Source organism: Hipposideros armiger, unplaced genomic scaffold (genome assembly GCF_001890085.2).
Source record: "Hipposideros armiger isolate ML-2016 unplaced genomic scaffold, ASM189008v1 scaffold_875, whole genome shotgun sequence".
In the NCBI taxonomy this organism is placed as follows: Eukaryota; Metazoa; Chordata; class Mammalia; order Chiroptera; family Hipposideridae; genus Hipposideros; species Hipposideros armiger.
Genome location: NW_017732225.1, coordinates 594,681 through 604,089, shown reverse-complemented (window position 1 = coordinate 604,089; position 9,409 = coordinate 594,681).

Below are 9,409 nucleotides of genomic sequence, written 5' to 3'. Positions count from 1 at the left end.
CTTGAAGTGGCGATCAAGGTCTATGTCAACCGTGACCAAGAGGCTCGTCAAGAGGCAGACTGGATGATGAAGAAAAAGGTGGACTTGCTGGTTGCTGCGCTTGTCAAACGGGCTTGGACCCCAAGACAAAATGCCATCCCAAATCTGGGACTACCCCAACGAGGGCGACATCAAGGGGGCCACACGCCAGGAGGCCAAGGCTGGGACATGACCAATGTGCTTTCTGCCACCAACGTGGCCACTGGAAAAATTACTGTCCTCAGCATTTGGGGAGGATGCCAACAGGTCCAAATCCCCGGAGACCAGGTCAAGTCACTCATGGCCGTTACCAGCCACCCCAACAGACGCCAGGCCCTTCTGGAGACGACTTCATCGGACTCGCTGGCATAGAAAAATACGGGGAAGAGTAGGCCAGACTGGGCTCCATCCAGCTAGGCCCCCAGGAGCGTATGGTCCACATGTTAATTGGGGGCCAACCCATTAACTTTATGGTTGACACAGGCTCTGAACATTCCATCGTGACACGGCCCATAGGCCCCCTCTCCCAAAAACAGGTCACCATCACGGGTGCCATGGGAGGACGGGTCCATCGGCCCTTTTTACAGCCTTGACAATATACCCTTGGAGGCCGAGAAATTACTCATCAGTTCCTCTACCTGCCAGACTGCCCTTTAACATTATTGGGAAGAGAACTACTAAAAATACTCCTGGCTCAAATCACCTTTAACCCCAGTGGCAATGCTGAGCTAACATTGGACAAATCAGGGAATAAGATTATGTCCCTCACCATACTTCAGGAGGAAGAATAGCAACTCTTTGGTCTTGTAGAAGAGGTCCAAGAAGGACCCAAATTCCCCTTCTCAATACCAGGAGTTTGGGCAGAAGACAACCCACCGGGCCTGGCATGACATGCGGCCCCAGTAGTTGTAGAGCTAAAACCTGGGGCAGAACCGGCGCGCCACAAGCAATACTACTTTCCCCACAATGCACGAGTTGGCATCCAAAAACATATGGACAGACTCCTAAAATATGGGATTCTTCGTCCCTGCCAGTCACCTTAAAACACACCTCTGCTTCCAAAAGCCGGGAACTGAAGATTACCGTCCGGTGCAGGACCTGAGAGCAGTAAACCAAGCAACAGTTACTCTACACCCAGTAGTTCCCAATCCATATACTCTTCTGGGTCTCATCCCAGCTGAAGCAACCCACTTATCTGCCTGGACCTCAAGGACACCTTCTTCTGTATTTGTCTGGCCCCACAGAGCCAGCCACTCATCTCCTTCCAGTGGGAAAACCCTGAAAACAGGGGCAAAGGCCAGCTAACATGGACAAGGCTACCACAGGGCTTCAAGAACTCCCCAACCATTTTCGGGGCCGCCTTGGCTTCGGACCTAAAGCCCTTTCCAGACAGTCAAACCAGTTGTGTACTGCTCCAATGTGTAGATGACCTCTTACTAGCTGGGAGAACTACAATGACTGCATGCAGGGTACATATCACATCCTTAAACTTATGTGGGAAGCAGGCTACAAAGTCTCCAAGAAAAAGGCTCAGATATGCCAAGACAGGGTCAAATATCTTGGTTTCCACCTGTCACGAGGACAACGCCAGCTCGGCCCAGAAAGGAAGCAGGCGGTATGTACCATCCCAGTCCCCACTACTCGGAAACAGGTCCACAAATCTTAGGGGCGGCAGGCTTCTGTAGGATCAGGATCCCCAACTTCTCTACTATAGCCAAACCCCTTTATGAAGCCACAAAGGGGGGTAAACGTGAACCTTTTCTGTGGGAATCTCCACAACAAAAAGCTTTTAGTGAGTTTAAATGGGCTCTCATTCACACCCCTGGCCTAGGACTCCCAGACATCACCAAGCCTTTCTTCCTCTACATACATGAACGTACGGAAATGGCAGTAGGAGTCTTTACCCTACTGCTACGGGACTGGCACCGGCCGGTAGCCTACCTTTAAAAACAACTTGACTCGGTGGCATTAGGATGGCCACCTTGCCTGAGGGCACTCGCAGCAACGGTCCTCCTTGTGTCTGAGGCTGACAAGCTGACCCTGGGTCGGGAATTAACTGTCCAGGCTCCGCACTCGGTTTGAGCCCTTTTAGATCATGAGGGACACTACTTGCTTACCAACTCCCGGATTGCCAAGTACCAATGGCTACTGTATGAAAACCCACGAGTCTGCCTTGAGATAGTATGGACCTTAAACCCGGCCACTTTACTGCCTGTAGGGCCTGGGCCCCCAGACCATGACTGCGTCGAAGTCATGAACGAAGTGTTCTCCAGTAGGCTGGACCTGACCGATCAACTTCTTATGGACCCTGATGTAGAATACTACACCAATGATAGCAGCTACGTCCAGGGAAACAGTTGGTTGGCTGGATACGCTATGGTAACTCTACACACCACCACTGAAGTGAAACCCCTCCCACAGGGGACCTCGGCATAAAAGACGGAGCTCATCATCCTGACTTGGGCCCTTCAGCTAGCAGCTGGGGTAAGAGCCAATATTTATACCAACTCTAAGTATGCCTTCATTACCCTCCATGTTCATGGGGCTTTATACAAAGAAAAGGGATTAATCAACAGAAGGGAAGGAAATTAAATATGGACAAGAGATTCTAGATCTCCTAGAAACAGTATGGGCACCCAAAAGGGTGGCAGTCATACACTGCAGGGGCCACCGAAAGGGCGACACCATCGAAGCCCGAGGCAATCGCAAGGTGGACCAAGCAGCCAGGTTACCTGCAGAAGAAGAAACCCTCGAACCTCCAACGTTAACAGCCTCCCTCTTTCCCAGCCCTTTAGCCGAATGGGATCCCAAATATTCCCACCAAGAAGAGGCCTGGTTCAAGACTGAAGGGGGAAGCCGTTCTCTGTAATGGATGGTGGAAATTTCGAGAGGGCACACTGTCATACCAGGGACTCTAGCCCCGGCTTTTGTCAAGCAGTTCCACCAACGGACCCACTTAAGTCGGAATGCCCTAGAATCGACCCTCAATAGGTACTTCTACGTACCCCGACTCTCCAGTATCTCGCAAATACTCTATGAACAGTGCCTTGTTTGTGCTCACAACAACCCATGTCAAGGACTGATCCTACCCCCAGGGTCCAACGTACTGGCAGCGCCCCATTTGAAGATCTCACAATAGATTTCACTGAGATGCCACGCTCCAGGGGTCTTAGATATCTCTTAGTATTTGTATGCACCTACTTGGGGTGGGTGGAAGCCTTCCCCACCAGGACAGAAAAGGCACAGGAAGTCGCCAGGCTATTGCTACAGGAAATAATCCCTTGCTTTGGGCTGCCACTCTCAATAGGCTCTGACAACAGCCCCGCCTTTATAGCTGAAGTAATCCAGCTCTTAGCCAGGTTCCTCTGCATCACTTGGAAACTACATACCACCTACCGCCCACAGAGCTCAGGACAAGTAGAACACGTGAATCGGACCCTCAAGTCCCAACTAAAGAAACTGTGCCAAGAGACACACCTCCATTGGGACAAGGCCCTTCCAATAGCGCTCCTGAGGATACGCTCAGCTCCTGCCAAGAAGACGGGCCTTTCCCCTTATGAGGTCATATATGGAAGGCCACCTCCACTCATTAGAGGCCTTCGAGGAGACCTTAAAGAAATAGGAGACCTAACCTTAAGACAACAGCTTGAGGTGTTAGGGTCTACCCTACATAACCTCAACCAATTGGTACAGGAGAGACTCTCCACTAGCTTAACAACTGAAGTTCACCCCTTTAGCCTGGGGATTCAGTTTGGTTTACAGAATGGAACCTCCAGCTCTTAAAACCCCTGTGGAGGGGCCCCTTTACTGTCATTTTGTCTACTCCCATGGCAGTTAAGGTTGCAGAGATCACTCCATGGATACACCACAGCAGATTGAAACCTGCAGCTGCTAGCTGGAACTGCACCTCTGACCCCTCCGAGCCCCTCAAGATCACTCTCTGGAGGAAGACGACCGTTACCAGGAAGCGGTATTACCGGTCCTTAGGAGGAGATCACCAGCCCCGCTTTGGTCACACTGGAAGCTGACCAATCTACGCATGGCTACAGCTTGAAGAATTCTTCCTTACAAGATGCTTATCCCAAGGACTCTAATCCTTACCCTCACACTTTTCTTCCCAGTTGGGAATGGTATCACTACCTCATACCCTAAATCATGCTTCCAGTCCTTTCGGCTGGAAACATCTCAGGGAGCCTTTGTCTCCTACACATACATGCCGGCCCAGTGCTATCAGGGTAGAACTCCTCAGGCCTGTATCTATGCAGACAGATCCTATTGGTCCTGCCCCATTCCTCGACGATCAATAGCCGGCTACAATTGCCCAGGAATTAAAAGTGCTAATCAGGTAGTCTGTTGGACCCGCCAAACCCACATCGGATACTCAGATGGGGGAGGCATCCAAGATCAGGTCTGAAAGGAGGCAGTACAGGAAACGGTTAAATGGCTTATCAACCAGACCGCCACAAAACCGCCCTCCCATCAGCAGATCCCAGGGCCCCAACTATACAGACAACTCAAGGCCAAATTGGGTAAAACCTTAAGTTTTCCAGCTCTGGGAAAAAACCTCTTTATTTACCTCACCGAACACATAGCCCAGGAACTTAATGTCACGGGGTGCTGGGTATGTGGAGGAGCACTCATGAGTGAAGACTGGCCATGGAAGGGAACTAGCCTAACTGTCCTTGACCTCCTCCAGTGGAACTACACCACAATCCGGCCTTCACAGAGATGGCCCCTAGGGTGAGTACTCTCCTCCAAAGTAATCGGAGATGTCTCAGCCGGACAGGCACGCCCTACACCCAATGGGTGGGAGACACCCCATACAGGAGAGTCCAGAACCTAACTGGCTCGTCTCTCAGCTGGAGGCCAAAAGCCCCAACCTGGTAATGGAGCCCTATTGACAATTCTACCTCATGTTCCCTCTTAGATACTAGCTCCTCCATTGCCAACTGCACCTTTCCTAATGGCACCAGTAACCCCTTCCATGCACTCCTGGCCCTTAGTACTATATGGGATAACTTAAACTCCACCCTGGGCACCCACTGGGCAGCACCCAATGGCTTACTCTGGATCTGCGGCAAACGAGCATACTCCCATCTCCCCTCCAACTGGACCGGGAGCTGTACACTTGGTATAATCCAGCCTGGTTTCTTCCTCCTTCCTAACCAAACTGGCCAAGAGCTAGGCGTCCCCTTACACCGGGATTTGCATATAAAGCCCAAAAGGTGCCTTGATATGGGGGGGGCATCAAACCTGGCAGGCAGATGAATGGCCTCCCCAGCAGATCATCCAATATTATAACCCAGCTACTTGGGCTCAAGATGGGAGTTGGGGATACCATACCCCCATTTACATGCTCAACTGTATTATCAGATTACAGGCTGTTCTAGAAATAATTGCCAATGAAACTGCAACAGCTTTAGAGCTCCTCACTACCCAACAGACCCAGATGTGGGCCGCTATTTATCAAAACCGCCTAGCACTGGACTACTTACTAGCTGAAGAAGGTGGCGTCTGTGGCAAATTTAATCAGTCGGGCTGTTGTCTACAGATTGACAACACTGGCAAAGCTGTCTCCGCTATGGCCACGAATATTAGAAAACATGTCCTAGTTAAAAAATGGTCAGGATGGGACCCCAAAAGCCTATTTGGAGGATGGTTCTCCACCCTCGGGGGATTTAAAGTGTTAATTGGAATCATCCTCCTGCTCCTTGGGGCTGCCTCCTTTTACCCTGCATTCTCCCCCTTGTCATTCGCTCCACCTCTTCCCTCACAGAGACCATTGTAGAACCTAAGGCTGCTGCTAAGGTCCTCATGTTATGGAGGTATCAACCCCTAGGCCAGCAGCCTGTTGAAGGAGGTGATGCTCTCTAACCCACGTATGGGTTCAAGCGTCAAAGTGGGGAATGTGGCAGTGGGCCCTAGACAAAGGCTTTCCCGGACCACGTGGTCACTAAGGATTCCACGCTGTAGCAGGGAGCTTCAGACAAAGACATTCCTATACTGCATGGCCATTAAGACTTCCGCATTTAAAATTTCCAAATTCCTACCTCACCCGGGAACCAGTCAGAAACTGGCACAAGGGCCACATGTCCTAATAATAAATCTTAGCTGCCAACCTGGAAACCTCAGGGTATATAGTCCCAAGTCCCGCCTGGGTCAGGGCTCAGCCTCTGGATGTAAATCTGCTGAGCCTGTGCGGGCATCAATAAACGTTGCTTCCTGAACCTTGGTGTCCTGTTTCTCTGTCTGAGTTTCCCACAACAATAGGAGCTCTTTTATGGAAAATGACACACAGAAGGCTGGATATACTGTAGTTACTTTACACAATATCATAAAAAATACAAGCCTCCCATCTGGGGCCAGTTCACAACTGGCTGAGCTAATAGCTTTCCCCCAAACACTAGAGCTGCTATAGACTATCTACTCCTCAAACATAATATGTTGTTTCAACCTGTCTGATAATTTACAGTTAATCAGAAATAAAGTTCAACAGATTCATAACATAGTTTCTAACATCAGACAAAAAACAGGATCCTTTAGCCTAGATTTTTCCTTCCTTACATCCTGGCTTCCCAGTTTAACAGGATTTAGGGAAACATTTCTCATTTTTCTTTTATTTGTTTTTTTTATAGGGATTGCCTCATGCTGCTGCCTCAAATTAATCTCTGCTTTCGTGATGGCCTACATGACAACCACCTCACCTGGATTCGCTCATCTACTGTGGGCTGTTAGACCCCCTCTGGACTAGCCCTAACTGCGGGTTCATACTTCATCCCTCCTCAGCAGAAAACAGCCAGAGTGGTCTTCACCCCTTTCCCTAACAGCAGTTAGGGTTACCTCATCAAAGGGGGAATTGAGATACGAAAATTATAGGTAGTCAGGAAAATTGCCAAGGTAGAGGGAATTAGGACAGAAACCATGCAGGAGAAATAATCTTAATAGGTGACTGATAGGTTTAAGTCACAGGACCCCACCAGGATGACAAACTTGGGAGGGGGAGGAGATGTTTTTTTCTCAAAGCCTATAACAAAGAAGTCAGAAGTTTCACCTCCAGAGGGAGGGATTAAGACAGGTTAGTTAACATAACATAAGACAGTCAGGAACCCCCTGATAGAATGAGCAGGAGACAATGATATCTTCAAAGCTCCAGTCTTGAGATACCATAATCCTATCAGAACAGAGACATCAATTATGCTCTGAGGCAACTAGACAGTTTAAAGGAGTTCCCCACCTAACGTGGGCACCCCAGTCGGGAACCCCTCTCGTTTTGAGAGCTGTTACTTTCTGCTCTAACAAAACTTATCCTCTATCCTCTGCTGTAAACTTGACCTCTCTGAAAAAAAAAAAAAAAAAAAAGCACACTTAAGGACTCCACCCAACACCAATTGGATCAGTTCCTCTAGGTGGTCCCCCATGATTCTGACATACCTCAAGTCCAATTCACCATTTTACATATGGGGAAACTGAGGCCCAGACAAGGAGTGTAACTCCAGAGGTCTCACTACCAGTCAGCAGAGCACTGGATGAAAACCCAGGAATCAGGACCACCAGTCCAGGGTTTACTCCAATGCACTGTGAATCTCCCAACACCCTTTATTCTGGCTCTCTCAAATGGCCCCCTGCTCATTTAAAAACTCTCTGATATGGACACACAGTCTTCATGGTCTCCTCCATCCTCACAATCCTGGGACAAAGGGCAAGCTGAGGACACACCCGTGGCCCATCAGCACATCTCCCAAAGCTGCTTGCAGCTGCAGAGCCCCAGCCTCCTGCCGCACCTGCCTCGCAGGCACAGGGTCTGCATGCTCTAGGACTCCATGCAGACTTGCAGATTCATCTGACTGGACATTGACCCCCTCCATGACCCAGGGTCTGGGGAAGCACCTCAGGGGCTTCAGGAGTAGGACACCCTCCTTGGATTCCAACCTAACCCCCTACTAGGCCGGCCTGCGCTTCCTCCCATCTCCCCAGGCCTGGGGAGTGGGGAGGAGGGTACTGACATAAATGGCTACATCCTCTTCCTCTTCCTGCCCCAGATTCTTGACCATCTTTGGAAACAGCACTTCCCCTTCCCTCTCCTCTTCTGACGCTTCAGAGCACTCCACAACCTACCTTGCCCTTACCTCCCATAGATCCCTCACAGGTACTGCCCTCCTGATTCCATCCCCAAGCAGGCAGGAACTGCCCTGGTCCTCGCTCTCCACTCCAGCCCCTGTAGACACATCTGGGCACTTTTTCTGGCTAAAGCCACTTACCACAACCCAAATGAATATAGGGCTTGCCTTCCTGGGAGATTCCAGCCCACCCTGGGTGTCCTGTCCTTGACTCCAGTGACAGGACTAGCCTGAGGTCAGCACTGACCTCTCTGAGGGAGTCTCTGCTGGGCCAGCTCCTAGAACATATCATGCTCTCTCACCGTCTAAGCTAAGTATCACGAATTCATGATAACCCTGGGTTATAAGCTGTCCCTGCTCTACCTCCATGGTTCGGATTAGGGACTCCTGATTGTAGAGGTCAGGTGACGCCCCTGTGTAGCATAGCCCATTTTGGAGAGTGGCAGAGAGGCAAGCCCCCATCACTACCAGGGCCTTTACAGGCCAAATATCCCTTCAGCCGTAGGCCCGGGGCAGGCCTCTGCTCATTCATTCATTCATAGTTGGTTTTCATCATTCTAATAATTTATAAATACCACGCTGGGGAACCTGCTTCATTTCCTTTTCTCCCGCAGCTACACTGTCCATTTTCTGTTCTCCACTCCCATCCACAGACCTTATGCCTGCTCTTCAGGGAGCTGGACTGGGAACGTGGTCTGATCACTGGAGAGCCCTCAACCAGTGGGGCCAGGACGCTGACAGCCGGATGCAGGGAACCTCCGTGTCCATGCAGGGGATTTGGGATGCCTGAAGAGTGGAGTGCGGAAAGCGGGGAAGAGATGGCGAGGGGTTCATCGTCCCCACTTCCTCCCTTCCTAGTCTCCAAAGCCCGAGCCCCTGCCTTCTGCGCCACCTGGCGGCCGCCGCCGGCGAGCGGAGAGCGGACTCAGCGCGAGTCCCCGGGCCTGCGGGCGCGCGAGTGCGCGGGGGGAAGAGCTGGGGGCGCCCAGCTTGGAGAGCCAGGACTGCACGGCCCAGGGAGGGTCACACCTCTGGATTCCGGCGAAGCCCACACCCCCACGAAACCCCGAGACCTGGTGTCCTTGGCCCTCACGCCTGTAGACTCTGTCCGAGACCCTGAGAAGCGCTTGGCGGCTGAGTGAACGTGCGCGCGTGCGCCCACCCCCCGCAGTGCCCCGCACGGCCTTCCCCGCGCGCTCGCGCACGCTCACGCACGCCCAGACGCTCGCCAGAGCCGGCGGGTCCTCCACGCAGCGGGCCGTGGGCTCGCGAGC